The sequence below is a fragment of the Mytilus trossulus genome, chromosome 1, assembly GCF_036588685.1.
Source record: "Mytilus trossulus isolate FHL-02 chromosome 1, PNRI_Mtr1.1.1.hap1, whole genome shotgun sequence".
Lineage (NCBI taxonomy): Eukaryota > Metazoa > Mollusca > Bivalvia > Mytilida > Mytilidae > Mytilus > Mytilus trossulus.
The window spans coordinates 58352300-58361339 of record NC_086373.1 but is presented as its reverse complement, the minus strand read 5'-3'; the positions used below and the strand labels follow the sequence as shown (position 1 = coordinate 58361339).

General features: G+C 32.2%; 1 pseudogene; it reads right to left on the bottom strand.

Annotated features, from left to right (window-relative positions):
• Positions 1-402: 402 nt before the first annotated feature.
• LOC134681509 (TPR and ankyrin repeat-containing protein 1-like) overlaps positions 403-9040 on the bottom strand; it is a 32715-nt pseudogene continuing 24077 nt past the window's right edge.

The window sequence follows — 9040 nt, the reverse complement described above, 5'->3', positions numbered from 1 at the left end:
TATACTTTTATATGGGGCCGAAATCTGGGGATACGAAAATCTTGACATTTTGGAAAGAGTACATTTGAGTTTTTGTAAGCATGTTTTACGGTTAAAAAGATCGACTCCAAATTTTATGGTTTACGGGGAATTGGGAAGATATCCGATTTCTTTATACGTTAAATTACGGATGATAAAATTTTGGTGCAACCTTCTTAATAACACACTTGATAACAAGATTTCGTCAATGTTATATAAGTTGATATATATTAATTATAATAAGTATGGAATTGAAAACAAATGGTTGTTATTTATCAAAAGTATCTAAGATAATTGTGGTATGTCAAACATTTGGCAAAATCAAGATTGTATCTCAAAAAAAAAAATGGATTGTATTAAGTATTGAACAAAAGTTAAGATCAGTTTAGACAAGAATGGTTTGCAAATGTAAATCAATCATCAAAAGGTTTATGTTATAAATTATTCAAAACAGAACTTAAATTTGAAAATTATATTACAGTTTTATCGTTAAAAAATGCACTGAAACTATGTAAATTTAGATGTGGCAATCACCGTTTGCCAGTGGAGACGGGGAGGTGGCAAAATGTTCAAAGACAAGAGAGGCTATGTCACCTTTGTGAATCTGCTGACATCGGCGATGAATTCCATTATGTAATGTCTTGTCCTTTTTAAAAAAAAGAACGATATAAATATTTACCACACTATTGTTGTACAAATGTTAATATTCTTAAATTTAAAAATGTATTCACTACAGTCAATATTGTCTTGCTAGAAAAATTGTGTAGATTTATTAACTATATATCAGTGGAAGTCTGTCCTCCTGGTTAAACTACATTTATTTATGTATATTTCACACATGCAAAATATGTTGTATTGTATATATTATCATCTCTGTAACTATGTTATTTAGTTAATGAGAATAAAGATCTATCTATCTAGAAATTAGCAAATTGATAATTTTATATAAAACTAATGTGGAGCCTTTAAGCAGTGTACCATTGACTTGAAATAAAACAAAAATAACCGGATTGAGTCTGTGTCAAAACAGTTCATAAGCACTCTTTGTGACTTTTGAAGAGAGAAAGGAGACATATAAAACATTACAAAGTTCATGATGACCCAAGCGATATAGATTTGTTTGTATTTTCTTGAGGTAACCAAGTATTTTTATACATACCACTATCAAAATATGAAGGAAACATGATAAACACCAAAATAAATAATGTTTTATAGACAGACAACTATGGAATGTATATAGTAATCAAATAACGATTATCTACTACATGTACATGTACTATATAAAGTTCAACAATAACAATTTGTAAAGATAGTTATACTATACATTCTGTGTATATGCTGTTTGTGTAAAAAAAAACCTTCAGAGACCTTTTATATAAAATATATACAAAATTGAAAAAACGAAGATAGTTTGACTCTTTTCTCACCATCAAATAAAAGCTGCAAAAATCCTGTATTCATCACATTTTCATAAATTTAGCTAAATGTGAATAGACCAACCCTCATATTTCGACAATAAACTAATTTATAATTCTGGTAGCTACATGGCTAATATGACATTGAAAAGAAAATGTTCCATCTTTAGTTTTCTATGCAGTGTTTAAGGGAATAGTTGTACGAATTCGACTTTTTTCCCCCCTTTATTTGCCATGGCGTTGTAAGACTTTCTTCAATTCAAAAAGAGTTTTGAATGCACAAATGGTATCTTCCTCAAACTTATTTTCAGGTTAATATTTGCATGTTAATATATATGCTTTGAGTTTTACATTAAACTGAACAGATGGGAGTGAATACTTGTCACATGCAATTGTTTTAAATGGTAAGAAGGATCAACACTTTGTTATAGCCATATTTGTTTACATATATCACAGTAGCATGAATGAAGATGCTTATTAAAAAGTATTCCCAAGTAATCGACAAGGTAGATGGGTAGACACCGAATAGTGGCCATAAATGCCACTTGCCTTCAACGCTCTCATGTCATAATTTAAAAAAAACAACATAGAGGGTAATATTTCTAGTTATGTTTTCCATTTTTCTTTTTCTTTCTTTTTTTCTTCCCATCTCTTCTAACTATTGGTTCTTCAACAACTGGCACCACGTCATCTTCAACATCCTCATCAAAATCATCATTTTCATTTGTCTTGTAGAGCTTACCTGGCTTGGTTGATACCTAAAACAGGAGAGAGAAAAATAAACGAAAAAAATAAGACCGAGGAGAAAAAATCAGTTGTGAGTAAAAAATAATCATTCATTAAGTAAATAAAAATGGAAATGTGTTCTGTAAAAAATAACTCCAACAAAGTAATGTCTTGGGTTTTACATAACACAAAAACTTATTTTTTTTGAACATTTTTCACTTTTTATATTTTTCTCCCTCATTTACAGTTTCTACTAAAATGATTAAACGAGTCGTACAAGGAAAGCAATTTGGATAAGACATCAACTGACGATTGCTGTTAATCTTTCTTAAATTTACTGTTAAAAAAATTAAGAAATAATTAAGAAACTGAGGATATAACTCTCTGAGGCAAAATTGACCATTACTAGACGTGGCTATTGCATCGGACGTTTACACTTTATAAAATGGGACTTTTATCTTTTTATCATTCAAAAGTTTGTACATATAATTATAAAATTATTTTTTTCTCATTGTTGAAAGCAGTACGATAGCATATAATTGATTACATAGTACACTCCATCGGAACTTTGGTGGATTTTTGTCTCATTGGCAATCATACTCGATCTCTTTACTCTTATATTGATAAGTCTAAATGAAACGTAAAACTTATTGCAAACACTTGTATGTGATTGATCAAAACAATTAACTTTATTGTTACAATACCTTTGATTTTTTACTGTAAATTTCAGATACCCATTTGGATATCTCTTTCATGTTACCAATCATTTCTTTGGATTTTTGAGACACTGTAGTGTTATCCCAATCCTTCGTCTCCATTATTTTCCTGATGTTTTTTTCTAAATCCTCGTGAGAATCAAGTAAATCTGTCACTTTTAATGTAAAATCTTTATACCAGGTTTTGGCTGCTGTTGAACGCAATTCATATGTTTCAATAAATATCTTTACGTCATCAATATCTTTTTTTATTTCTTTGACATACCGCTCCCTGAAAAAAGTAAATTGTGTTTGCTTTTGACAATGAGACTGAAGAGACATGTGACTCTCTTTTTGTGAAAGTTCAGTGACTTCTTTTGACGCATTGGTAGCAGAAATCTCTGACTGGTGACCCTCCATGCCTTTTATTAAATGGAGAGACCCTGCCTCTAAAGGAGAAGTTGGTTGTCTGGATGAATTATCAATAGACCTTCGTGTGATCTCGGCATAACTTGCATGTTTGGAGGACTCTTTTTGTGCATCTTCAAAAACTTCCCCACATATTCCACACATTTTATCATCTACTACAATATCTGCCAAAATTCCCAATTCATCTTTCAATCGTTCTTTCCTCTGACCTTTTTCACAAAGATCCCTCAATATTTTGCATTTCCGAATGAACATAAATTTTCGAAAAAACTTTGTTATAACAACAGCAGATTTGTTTCGTTTATTTTCATCTTCTAACTGTTTTCTAACAGCCTCAACGTCTTTAGTTTGCTCGTCTACCATATGAATGTCCTCTTCCACAACTGTTTTCTGTTGAGCTAGAACTATTTCAGGATTATCTATAACAAGGTTAGTTTCAGGAGAACTAAAAGTTGAACTAAACATGTTTAATTCCTGCAGTGGTTCTGACAATATCCCATATCTTCTGTTCTTATTTTGATCCCATCGACATAATAAAAGATCGTCATCTCGTTCATAAATAATGACTTGTAGGCAACCAACAATATCTACAACACCTCTTGAACATTTAATCTTTTCTAATGCTCTGACAATCCGTTCGGGACAATGTAAAGGCAGTTCAATCCTACAAAGTTCTCTGATAATGTAGGATTCTGATTTTGAGTAGACTGTCATTCCCATATTGGCTAACAATATCAAACTTAAAACAAGAACTCTTTCAGCAATACATATAGCATTGAGAGCATTTTCAGTATACTGGGAATCAATTATTTCTCCTTCCGTCGGATCAACACCAGTCTGTACTTCCCGATCAACACCAGTCTGTACTTCCCTCATTGCTTCTGAGAGGTTTTGGAAGACCTTTCTGATTACATTCAACCTGCAATCGGTGCCTGCCAACATTTCAACAAACTTTTCAATTCTGTTTCGAATTTTATCTGATTCTGGTGCATACTTCTGACGGGTTATTGATTCAAATGTTGTAATCCCATTATCTTTCCAGTAACTTGAATCAATAAAATAGACTAAGGCTATGTATGATGACGGTACAACAAACCATGGATCAGGATTTGAAGAGAATTTACCCTCCATACATAACGCAGTTGTTGTGAAAAATTCTGTCCATGTAAGTAAAAGGGTAAGATCTGGAAAGATAAGTTCATAGTTTGAATATCGTACTTGTTGTATAAATTTTGCAAACAAAATCAAAGCTTCCCTTGTTTTATTGTTTGAGGAATACATTTTCCCGTAAGCGTCCAAGAATTGTCTGACAATATAGAACTTTTGCACATCTTTTTCAAAACTGAAGACTAATGTTTCTATGAAGAGATCGAGTTTCATAAGTTTCATTAGAAATACCATTTTCATAAACAACTCTGTATTTCTTTCTCTCTTTAAATTAGTCTTTTCTTTAATAAAGTCATACTCATGTTCAAAGTATCTTGTCATACACATCTGAACAGTTTGGTATTCGGTTAAAGCTGTTTGCAACTCCATTGCTTGTTGTATTGTGTCAGAGATACCTGTGCCATGTCTAAAATGTTGGAACAAGTCACCTACCAACAATTCACATGAACAATATTTTTTATTGATAATTTTCTCAAGAAGGCTTTTTATTTCACTTGGTATCGTTGTTTTAAGCAAAACTGAAATCCCTTCATCAACATAATACTCCATTTCGATAAATAATTGATCAATTTCTATCAATTCCCTGAATTCATTCTGAGTAACCTTCTTATGCAAACCACCACAACAGTCACTTCCAATGTTCTTTCTTAAACCTACAGTGTACAAAGGACACTGCGAAAACTTTCTGTGTTGTTTATGAATTTCAACTTCTATTATCTCGAACCATTCTCTGCCCCGCTTTATCAAATGTTCTGCAATTGCCAGGACAGCATCTTTAGTGTTGATTTCAGCCTTGATGGTCCTCAGATCGTTTTCTGAAACATATCTCCCTATATCTAGTTTCAATATTCTTGGCTTATGTTGTGGGTTGAGTATTAAGTGTGTGTCTGAAATCCTTTCTAATCCATAAAACATGAAAATCTGTTTCAAATATTCCTTGTCTAATGAATTTTCAGCAGTCAAGACAATTCTCAGCACTTCAAATAAATCTTGCATGGCATTGATGACCTTTACTAGATTTTCTCGTTTAGACAAATCTGAATGATAAACCATCCAGTTTGAACATTCTAATTGTCCAGCTTTATATTGCTTATGTTGCATATATGTAAAGTTTGCAAACGCAGTAGTAATTCGCTTAATATCTTCTGTTAACTGTCCCAATAAGAGTTCTGCCTCTCCAGCTCCATGCTTGGGATTATCAAACTTGTAACATGTCTTTCCTTTAAGATTATGATACAAGTCAATAGCCGATTGTAAATCTTGTTTAATTTGATCTAGTTTTTCTGAGGTGATGCTTTCGTCCATATGGGTCACTTCCGATATTTCTATATTTGCAATCATAATTTGACAATAACCAACTAAATCTTTCTCGTCCATTTCTCGGAAAAGGACCAACGCTTTCCTGATTTGTCCTTGTTTTAAGTATAATTCAGCGGCTTCTTTTCTACAACCTGTAAAATAGAAAATGAATATGAATGATGTCTTCTCTATGATCGGGTTGTTGTCGCTTTGACACATTCCCCATTTCCATTCTCAAGTTTACAGTGGATATCGTAGACATTGTAAGTTTATCTGTGTTGCACAGATGCAAACCGTTGCCATATACAATTGATCGAGCTACAGTAATTTATACAGCACATTATTTTTGTAACAAAGGGATTCAAAGAGTTTTTAAGTAAAATTAAATTTAGATATTTCATAAATTGCAATATTGAACGTACGTGATAGTGAATATTTATCCCTCTTAAAAGTATTTTTAATGATCTTTTAATCTTTTCTGAACTATGTAATAATCTCAACATACACAGAGTATGGTTATATAAAATGACAATAGGCTTCAAATAAGATCTATGTTTTAGAATTGTAATAAAATCATAATTCCGAAACATGAATAATTAAAATCGGTAACATTTAAATATTGAAAAAACAGGTCAATGAGTCTTGCCAAGGTTTCAATTTATCTTCTAGTATATAACACTTAAAAAGACCTGATATAAGTACCCTACCACTTCAACTCGTATAAGATGTAATACTGCTTTGTAATATCTGATGAGTTAGGCGCTTTTTGACGTTTGTTTTATGTTGTACTGTTACAACACTGTCCCAGATAAGATGAGGGTCGATGCATTCAAACTGGTGTAACCCGCTACATTCTATATACGCCTGTCCCAAAGTCAGGAGCCTGTAATTGAGTAGTGGTCGTCTTTGCTGTTTCTCATATATATTTCATTGTCTGCATATTTGTTTTTGTTATGCCGTTACATCAGTGTCCAAGGTTGGGGAGGGGTGTGGTGGTCGACAACAAACTAGTCACCTCACCTCATTCTGTTTGTCTCTTATCAGGAGCATGTAATTCAGTGGTTGTCGTTTGTTATTGTATATTATATTGGTTATAGTTCATTATTTCATATATAAATCAGGTCGTTAGATTGCTCGTCTGAATTGTTTTACATTTGTCATTTTAGGAGCCTTTTATAGATGTCTATGCGATATGGATTTTATTCATTTTTGAAGGCCTTATGGTTGCCTATAGTTTCTTGATTAGTTCTTTTTAACGGAAAATATACCTATATGAATGCCACAGCCAATAATAGTATTAAACGTCATGTAATTAGTGCTATATAAAATTTCAGTAAATTTAGAATATTTTGTTCTCTTTATTAGGTAACTCTCACATGAAGATATGTGTATTTTTTTCTTACCATTGTGCATTAGAATCTCAGCAGCATGTGACATGTAATTATTCTTTGCAGTGTGATGTTTTGTTAGGAAATTTGTTCTGTGGCCAGTATTTGGTAACCTGTTTAAAGATGCCAACATTTTGCCAACATTGTTCGTTGAATGATACAGTTCAGCTGCTGCAAAGGCAAGCTGTTCTTCTGTGTGCTTTTTTCCTGGTGCATGATCAATGATATGTTGGGGAACAGACTTGCCTATCTCTTCAAATTCCTGAAATGCGAAAAAAAAACCCGTGTTGATTAGAGATACTCAATATTGTTAGCAACATTAATTAACTGAAATGAACAATGTATTCTACATATTGTCGCTTCATTTGTCTTAGAAATATAGTAATTTTAATCATATTGAATTAAATCTTAAATGTAAAAAAAAATCAAGTGAAATATGATGTATGCAATATTTTGATGTGAAGCTTTTTTCTTATCTTAAATCCATAACGACAATGAGTAAAACATTGACTAATTGCTAGTTGTTGATTTTTTCCTAATTCAGGTAGAGGTGGATGTCAACAACAATAATTATAGCTTTTAATATTTATATAGGATCGGCTTACCCTTGTAGAGCACACGAGAAAACCCCCTGTTTTTATGGGAGTTCGTGTTTCTCACCAAATATACGGAGTGAAAACATTTGCTCCGGAAGGGTAAGTACCTCCTGTTCCATATGTGGCACTCATCGTGTTTAGATACCAATCACTTTCATGAAAGTGTGACAATTTGACACACTGAAGTACCTACTGCTGGCGACAAATGTCACACACCTTCACAAAATGCATTAATGCTAAATATAACCAAAACCGCTGCAAACTATTATGGAAACTGTTGATGAATTTCTATGCGATGCAATTATATTGAATGTTTTGACGAATTTTACTTACACATTCAATAAACTTGCAGAGTAACCTTTAGGTTTTGATAATTCCTGGAAATCAAAGAGTTTAATGCTTTATAAACATAACAAAATTATTGCGAATTTTACCTTAAGGTTTTTAATGGTCTGCTGGTCTATCGGTCTAGCGGGAGTTGTAGGCAAGTAGGGAGTCCACCTTAAAACGTTAGTGATTTGTTTATGATATTGAAAAAAAATCCTGAATGACATTAAACATTATAACTCGCAAAGCAGTGTCTGAAGGCTTCATGAGTTCAGATATTTTGATCTGTTACTTCGAAGTGATATAAATGAAAGTACATGAGCCAATTTGAATCATTCAAAATAGGCATTTTCCTGCTTGGCCACGAAGAACAAGAGACTTAAATACATTACAAATTTGAACATATTTTCTGCATAACATTACCTTTATCTGTAACTTGTATCTTTTGCACGTGTCACTTGCCATGTCAAATAGTTTATGGTCATACAAAGTAGATATTGCCTTGTCAAAGAATCCCAATCGCTCATAACAAGCACTACTATCTACTGGACGATTTAATTTTCTGTACGTTTCTGCAGCTTTTTCTAACTAAAAATAGTAGTTAAGGAATTGCTATATCACTAAAATAAAGTTGTTACGAGAGTAGTTAACAATGACTTCAGTGTCAAATTATGTCATTCAACTGTTGGTAACTTGAACATGTTGAAGAAAAGAAATGGTTATTATTCTGTTAAATAAACAGATACACGAAATCATATTCCCTGTCCTTACCTTTAATCCATAAAGACTACATATGTTATGTAATAACACTTAATACTAATAACTATCAGCAAGCAATAATATACTGATAACTGATACAAAAGAAATTATAATGTCATTTTCAAAACAATACACTGTTGATTTATTGGAAACGATTGCTAATCTACCGTTTTAACTACAATTATTATGCTGTGGATATTTCACTAAACAAAATACTACAA